The sequence below is a fragment of the Mirounga angustirostris genome, unplaced genomic scaffold (assembly GCF_029215605.1).
Source record: "Mirounga angustirostris isolate CCGP_5_RB_7025 unplaced genomic scaffold, mMirAng1.0.hap1 SCAF_3, whole genome shotgun sequence".
In the NCBI taxonomy this organism is placed as follows: domain Eukaryota; kingdom Metazoa; phylum Chordata; class Mammalia; order Carnivora; family Phocidae; genus Mirounga; species Mirounga angustirostris.
In genome coordinates, this window is record NW_026991711.1 from 5,771,596 (window position 1) to 5,782,537 (window position 10,942).

Below are 10,942 nucleotides of genomic sequence, written 5' to 3' on the forward strand. Positions count from 1 at the left end.
CTGCAGTATTTATGACATGCTCTCAGTACCCCCTGGTTAGAGGTTTGTGGCAAGGTACTTGACATAGGACTTTGGTTAGTCAGGTCAGGCCCACCCTCCTGCCCCTGACCGCTTCCTAGGTTGATAAGCACACCAGCGGTGCTTCAGGTGATCATAGCCTTAGGTCCCTGGCTGAGCGGAGGCCTCCACAGTGAGGGGTGGGCCTGCGCGGATCCACCCCTCAGGAAGTACCGAGGCTGGGCTTGCTATGAGTATAGAGAGCCAGCGAGGCCAAGAAGCGGCCTCCAGCACTTGCAATACACGGAACCATGTCTGCTAGTAATCACCATAGGAAGAAGTAGAGTCGAAGGCCTGAGATCAGACGCATTTCTGCTTCATTCTGCCCCAGACAGCTTTAAGTGGCAGGAACGTCACTGCAAAATTCAAACAAGAACCTCTAAGGTTTTGACTAGTGAGATGACAAGGAAGAACCATAAAATCACAGCTCGGCGCAGGAGCTCTGGGGTGGGCCTCCTGTGGCCCCTCCTTTTGCAATTAAGGATTGAGGAACGTGAGTGCCAGGCACGGGCAGTGTCTTGCTCAGCTCAAACAGAAACCGTTGAATGTCCTCAGCTCAGTGCATCCCCACTGTCACTGCATGCCACGTGAAATGTTTCTTATTCGTAAAGGGTGTTGGGCTGATTTGTACACACGCCTGCACATTCCTCAGACTCATCAAGAGGCAGAGTCTAGACTCCTCACCTTACATCTGGGCCGACCTTAGTGACTCCCTTGTAGCCAATAACATGTAGCAGAAATGAGCGACACAACTTGACAGGTGAGCAACACAGGTGAGAAAAGGCTGGCTGGCTTCTGCCGCCTTCATTCTCGGCTTGCTCGGCTTGGAGCAGAGCTACCGCAAGGCTGCCATGTAGTGAGGAAGCCTAGGCCACAGGAGGCGGCCACATGTAGGTGAGACAGCTGACCACCTCCAGGCAAGCACCAGCATCAACGTTTCCTTCCTACTGCTAATAACTTTTAGATGGGAAGTGAAGAACAGAAGTCATTCCTGGTCTACTTTATCTTCACTTGAGGCCAACAAAAGCCAAAATACTGTTTTTGCTTTGGGAAGATAATGAAATAAAACCTGGTTTTGAATTTTAACTTTCGGCAGCACAGAGTCTTCGGGGAACAAATATAAGGCAATCCCAGGAAGTTGTTCTTTTTTAAAGGTCAGGAGATTTTCAGATGATAAACACTTGATCAGCAATCCAGTTCCCAAGCAAATACCCAGGCAATTAATCACAAGTAGACAAGATCTTTCCTGTGGAGAAAATTTTGCTGTTTTTGGAAAATACAGCTTTGCTTCAAAAAGTATTTGAAAAGGGGGCGCCTGGGTGGTTCAGAGGGTTAAGCGTCTGCCTTCAGCTCAGGTCATGATCCCAGAGTCCTGGGATCGAGTTCCGCATTGGGCTTCCTGCTCAGTGGGGAGCCTGCTTCTCCCTCTGCCTCTGCCTCTCTCTCTCTCTCTCTCTGCCTCTCATGAATAAATAAATAAAACATTAAAAAAAAAAAGTGTTTGAAAAGAAAAGCAAACCAGGGGCTTCTCTACTCTAAAGCCCAATATGGCCGATTTACTTTCATAACGTGAACGTGCTTACTTTTTCCTGATTCTCATGGGCAAAATAAACAGCAAAGTGGGGCGAGGTCTAGAGTGGGACTAAAGTGCTCTGAGCAGCCCCTGAACCTCCCAGATGACAATCCATCCAGAAACACGGAAAAGCAAAGTATTGTGTTAAGTGTTTCTACTAGTTTCCTAGGGCTACTCTGGCAAATTACCTCAAACTTGGAAGCTTACGATAACAGAATTTTATTTTCTCAAGTTTTGGAGGCTGGAATCCTCAGTGGAGGTACAGACAGAGCCACGTTCTCTCTTAAGCCTCGAGGGGAGAAGGCTTCCCTGCTTTTCCAGCTTCCGGTGGCGTCCGGCCAGCAATCCTGTGTTCCTTGACATGTGGCAGCCTTACTTCACTCTCTACCTCTGTCTTCACACAGCATTCTTCTCTGTGCATGTGTCTGCATCTCCTTTCCAGTTCTTAGTAGGACACCCATCAGATTGCATTTAGGGCCCCTCCTCCAGGATGACCCCATCTTCACTTGATTGTATCTGTAAAGATCCTATTTCCAAATAAGCTCACATTCGTGGGTCCTGGACGTCAGGACCCAAACACACGCTTTTTGGGAAACACAGTTCCAACTCATAGCAGTGTCCTAAACAGAGATCTAACTAGAGGGCTGTGGTTGTAGGGATGGCAGGATAATAAACTGGGAGACTTCCCGTGGCTACTTCTTTTGTAGTCTGAAGAACGTGGATTCAAATACTGACTAGCTGTGAAGCTGTGTAAAAGCTATGTCTTCCCTCAGTCTCAGATGACTTATATATAAGTGGGGATTAATTGAGACATATGTGGTCCCAGACCAGCAGCCTGGGCATCACCTCGTGAGAAATGCTAAAGTCAGGTCCCAGCCCAGACCAAATTGAGCTGGAGTTTGCACTTCAAACAAATCTCTAGATGACTCAGAAGCACAGTGAAGTTTGAGAGGCACTTAGCACAGTCCTTGGGACATAATTTGCCAATAAATGCTACCCCATCCCCAAAATCATATAAAGGCAGTTCAATAAAACAGTTGAGTTAAAAAACAGAGGAGCATAAGGGAAGGGGGGGGAAATAAAACAAGATGAAATGAGAGAGGGAGACAAGCCATAGGAGACTCTTAATCGTGGGAAACAAACAGGGTTGCTGGAGGGGCAGGCGGTGGGTGGATGGGGTAACTGGGTGATGGACATTAAGGGGGGCATGTGATATAATGAGCACTGGGTGTTATATAAGACTGATGAATCACTGAACTCCACCTCTGAAACTAATAATATACTATACATTAATTAATTGAATTTAAATTAAAAAATAATAAAAAAAATATTTAAAAAAACAGTTGAGTTAACATTTAATTTAATAACTATGGACTAAAATTAAAAAAGAGAGAGAAAGGACAAGGTTAGGCCATTTTTAAACTACCCAAAAAGAAACTGGTTGACTAGCAATAGGCTGGTAGTGAGATACTAAACTTTAGGACTCTGAATATTTAAAAAAAGAAAAATATTTTTTAATTTATGAAAATATTGCTCATACTAAGTGGGAAAAAGAAATCCAGAGAGGGGAGAGGGTTCAGATACATTTTTAAGACCGTGTTATCTGAGGGGCACCTGGGTAGCTCAGTTGGTTAAGCGTCTGCCTTCAGCTCAGGTCATGATCCTGGACTTCAGAACCTGCATTGGGCTTCCTGCTCAGTGTGGAGTCTGCTTCTTCCTCTCCCTCTGCTCCTCCCCCCACTCATGTGCTCTCTCTCTCTAATAAATATATATATTTTAAAAGACTGTGTTATCTGAAAGAAACTGAATTTGGAGATTACCGGTGTGTAATTCTTGTGAGAATTTTAAAAATTATTTAAATGTATAAACAAAAAAACTCCAAAGCTTGGAAGTCATGTTTCTCTCCCTCAGAACAACAAAGAAGCTGAACAAACTGAAAATCAATGACTTTTCTTACATTTACCAGAGAAACGAGGTCACAGGATAAACCAGCACCCTGAAAACTGGAGAGACAAGTGAATACAGAGACCACGGACCAGCTGACCTAAAGCAGAAGCTGCTGGAGCCAGAATTGGCAGGAACATGTATGTGCTTCAGAAATTGCTGGAAGCTGAGGATGGACTAACCTGAGAGTTAAAAGCTCCTGGAGGCCCAGTTAAAGCAGGGATCCCCCACATTTTCACAGAGTTCTACTTCCAGCACCCCCAGTGGGTTCTCACGTTGAAGACAGGAGAAAAACCCTTCATGTCTGGCTGTGGGTGGGGCAGGGGAGTAGCCATTCTGAAATACATCACAATAAACACTTACCCAGCAAGAGAAAGGAGCCTCCTTAGGGAAAGGAATGTTAGCCAATTCCAGCCAGCCACTTCTAGCCTTCCCATCTCACCTCAGGGGAAAGAAAATTAGCTGAGAAACTTTTATGAAGGTCACAGACAGGGGTACAGACTCACTGAAACACTGAGACCTAATTATAGGATTATAGAATGATTCCCCTCCCCACCCCCTTACCACCAAATCAATAGGCTCCCTGTATAATAACAGGGGGTTAGAGCTAAAAGAACTGCAAGGCCCAGACTCTATCTAAGGAGGAGTTCCTAGGGAAACCCAAAGACAATGAAGAGACAAAAACCAGGACACTAGAGGAAACTGAAGTCTCTGATACTTACAGCCACTATAAACACAGCCTGACTCCTAGCCAGATAAAAATAAACTTCACACCAAAGGCCTATCTACTCAATTCTTATTACCCAATACATCACGTCTAGTTTTTAACAAAAAGTTCTTGCCAAAAGGCAAGAAAAAAAAAACCAAAATCTGAAGAGACAAAGCAAGCATCAGAACCAGACTCAGATACGGCACAGATTTTGGAATGATCAGATTGAGGATTTAAAATCACCATAAATAAAGGTGCTAAGCACACTAATAAAAAGAGTAGATAACATGCAAGAACAGGTGGGTAATGTAAGCAGAGAGATGGAGACTCAAACTCAAAGATAATCATAGAAATCAAAACAACTCTAACAAATGAAAAATGCTCTTAATAGGCTCATTAGTAGGCTGGGCACAGCTGAAGAAAGAATCAGTGAGCTTGAAGACATGTCAATAGAAACTTACTACTGAAATGCAAAGAGAAAAAAGAATGAAAAAAAAAAAATTGAACAAAATATCCAAGAACTGTGGATGCAATTACAAAAGGTATAACATAAGCTAATGGGAATTCCAGAAAGAGAAGTGAGAGAAAGAAGCAGAAGAAATATTTGAAATAATATAGGCTGACAATTTTCCAATATTATTGACAGAAATAAACCATGGACTCTAGAAGCTCAAAAAAACCAAAAACCCCAAACCAAAACAAAACAAAAAACAAAAAAACCCAAGTATGATAAATACAAAAAAATCTACACCTAGGCATATTGTACTCAAACTGCAGAAAGCCAAAGCCAAAGCCAAAATCTTGGAAGAAGCCACTTGGAAAAAAAGACACCTCACATATAGAGAAATAAGGACAAGCATTACACCAAATTTCTCATCAGATTCCATGTAAGCAAGAGAATGGAAAGAAATACCCAGATTTTTAAAAGGAACAAAACAAAACAAAATAAAAACACCAACTCAGAAATTTGTACCCAGCAAAATTATCCTTCAAAGGTAAAGGAGAAATACTTTTTCTCAGATAAAACCTGAAGGCATTTGTCATCATTAGACCTGCACTATAAGAAATGTGAAAGTTTCTTCAAAGAGAAGGAAATGGATAAGGGAGTCAGAAACTCAGATATATGTAAAGAAAGAAGGACTCAGAGAAAGAATAAAGGAGACTCTGAGGTTGTCCTTGGAAGCTCACTGCCAATAGCGTTGAATTTGAACTGAACCCCATGCTCCTGGAAAACAACAAAGAATAAGGATATCTCACCCATATTTTGCCTTCTGGAAATGGCATATTGCAAAAAAAAAAAAAACCCTCCTCCACATACGACTTAGTTAAGACTCACAGAAGCAGCTCCCCACCTTAATTACCTAGGACAAGACCAGACATAGACCCTTCCAAATTCCCATTCTTTGCCTCAAAAATGAGCTGAACTATTTTGTCTTCACTGATCAATAGGAACAAAATGCTTGTTCATCAAACTTTGGTTAAGCTTCTCTTCTGCCTCCAGGTGCCCGAACTTTGGTCCACCCTCAGCCTGACCAGTTGACAACCCCTCCTGAGACTAGGCTGACCTCAGACTAAAATATTCTCTGATGTACAATCCAATCATGCTCTGCGTTCACCCCCCCCCCCCCCCACAACAGGGTATTTCTATCCTTGTTTATCCCTCTTTATCAAAGAAAACCCTTATCTGCCTAACTCTGGAGACGCCTGCAGGTGTTATGGTCATGACATTCTTCCCATTTCCATGGTCCCCCACATCCCATTGCAACAGGGCTTCATCCCCCACATGCTACACCCCACTCCTTGCAATAATCCTTTTGAATAAAGTCTCTCCTTTTTAAGTTCAGACTTGTTTCTTATATGACATGAAATTTGGCCTCTGCTCTGCATTGGCTCCATGTCAGAGCTTGCCAATCGCATGCTGCCATCTCTCAGAGATGGGATCTAGTCACTGTCTAGTTTGGGCAAATTTCTGGAGGGGCTTTCTTTGCCCTTCTGTGCTCACAACACCAAGACTTTTTGCAGCCTTGCTCTTCAAGCATTTGAGCAGAAAGGCAATCTGCATCTGTTGCTGACTATCTGTACGTGCTTAGTCTGAAGGTTTTCTTCTTTCTTTCTGAGTAAAAAATTCCCTGTTTCTTAGGCAAATACTGTATTTTTTTTTCATAGAGGCGCACTTACAATTTTACAATTAACCTTGCTTAGCATAGGGCCTCCTGACAATACTTTTAGGTGGAGAATTGGAGTAACATTTGTCTAGGACAAAAAAAGGCGATATGTTTTGTACAGAACTGAACATTTTTAATTGAATCAAGATAGTTGTCGGAAGCTAAAGTTTTGCTGATTTTATTACCAGAACTGTGATTAAATCAGTTTACTTTATATTCAAAGTATGTAACATTCTGTAATTTTGAATTGTCAAAAGCAGTTTTAAAAGAAGCCATGTTTTATGGTTGCTAGGAGAAACCAGACAACGCATCCCACGTTTATTTACTCCTTCAGATTGTTTTGTTAAATGCCTCCCCCATGTAAAGTCCCATGGCATGATGGGAAAACAGCAGCAAACAAATCAGACGTGGTCCCCCTGCCTTGAGGAGCTCACTAAACAACTTTTTTTTTTTTTAATTACAAGTATGTAAAGTTCTGCTAAGGAGAACTAACCTGCCAAGGGGTAAGCAGTTGAGTGGGGCAGGAAGGGATGAGTGTGTCAGATAGCTCAGGGCAAAGTTAGGGAGATGATCTTCTAAGAAACAACAAAAACTAATTGGTTGTTACATGAACTATGGGGAGATTTGCACCTGGTGTCCACAGCTCTGCCTATACTTGAAGTGTAGGTATGAATCTATAAGCAGTTAGCACAGTAATTTGCACAAACTATGTACTCAATATTTATGACCTGAATAAATGGGGCTTCATCAACATGTTACAGGATACACCTCAGATTTTGAAAAGCTGGCAAAAGGAGTTGAGGATTACTAATGTAAGAATTAGGAGGAAAGATATATTTAGGCAGTTCCTTGGCATTTTTTTTAATATATATTAGGAGATCGTGCTTCAGAATGATCTGCTTCTAAAGGATCTGTTATTTACACTTGGCTATTGTGATTATTCAAAAATGAACCGAGGGAACACTTTGGGAGAAAGGATTGGAGGAGGCGGGCATCTGGAAATTTAAACAGAAGCCAAAAGCAAAACAAATAAAACCAAACTCAAAGCAAAACACACTCAAATCCTCATCATTCAACATGTACTCAGTGTACATTTATCAAGGTTAGCATACTAACCTGTGGGTGTCAGTGAACACAAAGCAGCAAAGGGCCCTAAATTTGGATTTCATTGGTGAAGAGAATCGATAAACAAGTAAATATATAAGGAAACAAGGTAATTCAGGGAGTGTTAAATGCTGAGACTTCGATGACTATATTATAAAGTGGAGGCATGAAATATGTATGCCCCTCGTTCCTTCCCTGCACCCTCAGAGACAACCCCTAGTAATTTGGCTGGGGGTAGGGTGCTTGATGCACTTTTTTTTGTGTGTGGGGTCCCCCCACCCAGGGGCAGCAAAAAGACATGGCTTGAGTGTGATATATATCATCTTCTTTTAAAAGTTCCATAAATTAGCAGCATTATCAACAATAGCCAAACTATGGAGGAGCCCAAATGTCCATCAACTGATGAATGGATAAAGAAAATATGGTAATTATATGTACTACAACATATTACTCAGCCATCAAAAAGAATGAAATCTGGCCATTTGCAACAACATGGATGGAGCTAGAGTGTATTACGGTAAGTGAATAATTCAGAGAAAGACAAATACCATATGATCTCACTCATGTGGAATTTAAGAAAGAACACAGATGAACATATGGCAAGAGGGAAAATAAAAAAAGGAGAGAGGGAAACAAGCCATAAGTGACTCTTATTTATAGAGAACAAACTGAGGGTTCACGGAGGGAGGTGGGTGGGGGATGGGCTAGACAGGTAATGGGTATTAAGGAGGGCACTTGCTATGATGAGCACTGGGTGTTGTATGTAAGTGATGAATCACTGAATTCTACTCCTGAAACCATAATTGCACTGTATGTTAACTAACAAAATTTGAAAAAAAGTTCTAGAAATGATCTTTAAGCCAACCCCAGAATACGTGTAACCTAAATAAAATAGATCACGTGCTTTGCAAGCAACCAGAATAAATCCCCAGACTACTCCTCCAATTCTAGATCCTTCTATGTAAATATGTAGCTATCATTCACACACAGAAATATAAGCACACATATGTTCTGAGAAACAAAAATGAGACTGCAACCTGCACATTCTTCTACAACTTTCCTTTTTCACCTACCAGCCATAATTATAGTAAGAACATATTTGCAAGTCAGTCCATATAAATCTGTATCATACTAAATTTGTGGCTGTGCCGCAGACTTCTCATCCTTCCATGTTCGATTGTTTTCAATTGTCTGACATCCAAATAATGCCCCAATGAATATTCTTATACATCAGTATATCATGCATATTGTGTTATATCTGTGAGACAAATTCTTGGAAGTTAGACTGCCAGCTTATGGGATGTAAAAGCTTAAAGTGCTGATAGGCATGGCTAAATCAACCCTTTGCCATACCACTTTATTAGTAATTTTTAAAATAATTGTCAATATTAAAGGAAAACATACACACACACAAATAATTGTTATTTAAATTTGCATTTCCTTGGTTATTAGTGAGGTTTAGATTCTTTTATCAGTTTTTTTTTTAATTGGTTGTATGTCCTTTGTGAATTGCAGGTGTATATTCTTTGCTCATTTTTCTATTGAGTGGTCTTTCTCTTATTATTAGAAACTCTTTTTAAGAAATCTTTATACAGTAGAGATATTAATGCCTTGCTTGCTAAATATTATATGTTCTCCCAAAGTCTCAAATTTTACTTATATAGACAAATGTATTAACCTATTCATTTACACCAGTGTTTCTCAAAATGTGGTTGGTGGAATACCTACAAGAGAATGTGGAGTACTTGTTAAAAATGGAAATTCTAGGGCCCAAGCACTATATGAGAAGCTTTGGGTAAGACACAGGATTTTGCGTGTCTTATTACATCTCCAAGTGGTATATTCATTGCTTCATTTTCTTATTTTTATATCTTGCATGATTATTAAAAAAAGCATATGCTTTTGAATATATTTAGATTTCAATCCATCTTAAATTTACTTTTGCTCCTGTTAGGATGCAAAATTTTTAAATTAACTGCATTTTATTTTTAATCTCTTTAATTACAGCAACAGTATTTAATAAACCATTTTTTCCACTAAAGCATCATCTTGGTCATATATGGTGGAGTTTTTCCACATTCCTGTAGTTTTTAAAAGAAACATCCCTTATTTTTTTCCTAAAATATCATCTATTTATAAAGAATTCACAGCATGTAGAAAAAACACTAAGGAGAAGTTTTTTAAAAATCCAACCTGTAGTAGGTTGACTAGTGTCCCCCAAAATCCATGTCCACCTTGGACAGGTGATCTTATTTGGAAATAGGGCCTTTGCAGATATAATTAAGTTAAGATGAGGTCATGTTGGATTAGGTTGGGTCCTAATTCAGTAACTAGTGTCTTTATAAGAGGACAGACACACAGTCGATGCCATGTGATGAAACTGACAGAGACTGGAGGCTAAGGGATGCCAAGGATTGCCAGCAACCACCGGAAGTTGAGAAGCGTGGAACAGACTCTCCCCAAGAGCCCTAGAAGAACCAAGCTTGCCAACATTTTGATTTAGGACTTCTGGACCCCATAAGCGACTAAGTTTCTCTGTTTTATGCCACCCGTTCGTGGTGCTCTAGGAAACCAATGTATCAACTAATCAGAAATAACTTATCTTTAACATTAGACGGGTGTCATCCCACGTGTGTGTATACATATTAGAGTGACAAAAATATTTACACTGTCATGGCGATAATGCTCTACCATCTATATTATTAAAAGTTTTTTTCTTTTACTTGAAGGTATCTGAAGAAAAATAATAATAGATCTATCCTCCTATTCCATTGATTATCTTCCTATTGCTGTGTCAGTATCTTGGTGTTCAGTTTAGTTATTTTTTGTAGGGCAAATGCTTATTCCTCTTTTTTAAAGGGCTTCCTGATAATTCACAACAATGTAATCTTCTGTATAAAATCTAAAATCCGTTAGTTCTAACACATCCCCAAGAGAACTTGGGACTCCGATGGAAACTGCGCCGATTTTGTGACTTAACTCGGAAAGAACTGGCATGATTTTGATACTGACTTGTTATCCAAAGAGGTGGCACCTGTTTTTCACTTACTCGGGTCTTGTTTCTGCCTTTCGGCCAAGGTTGAGGGATTTCATCCTGAGGATCTTGTAACTTGCTGAGGTTCGCCCCTAAGTACTTTGTACCTCTGGTGTAAGAGGTCGCGGAGGAAATCTTTTTTATTGCTTCATTTGTGAGAGGCTATTATTTGTCCAAAAGGGAGGTTTTTAATTTTCTCCTTACCTCTCTCGAGTTAAGCCTCTTACCGAAGGTTTTAAAACTGAGGCACTCCGGCTCTCAAGGTTTTCTACCCCTGCGCACAGTAGGTCTCCTCCCTGAAGGAGTCCGGGTTGTGCCCTGCAGGAACCGAGACCGCCCGGCTGGGGCCCGCCCGC

General features: G+C 40.7%; 1 long non-coding RNA gene across 2 annotated transcripts in view; it reads right to left on the bottom strand.

The window, feature by feature from the left end:
- The window catches only part of LOC135363811 (uncharacterized), a 34,184-nt gene extending 23,256 nt beyond the window's left edge, over window positions 1-10,928 (bottom strand). Inside the window, exons 1-2 of one of the 2 annotated variants that reach the window (XR_010409917.1) lie at window positions 10,602-10,928; window positions 327-413 (exon numbers count right to left, since the gene is read on the bottom strand). This is a non-coding gene — a long non-coding RNA (uncharacterized LOC135363811). The remainder of the gene's footprint in view (window positions 1-326; window positions 414-10,601) is intronic. The other variant, XR_010409916.1, reaches the window with a different exon arrangement.
- Window positions 10,929-10,942: the final 14 nt, after the last annotated feature.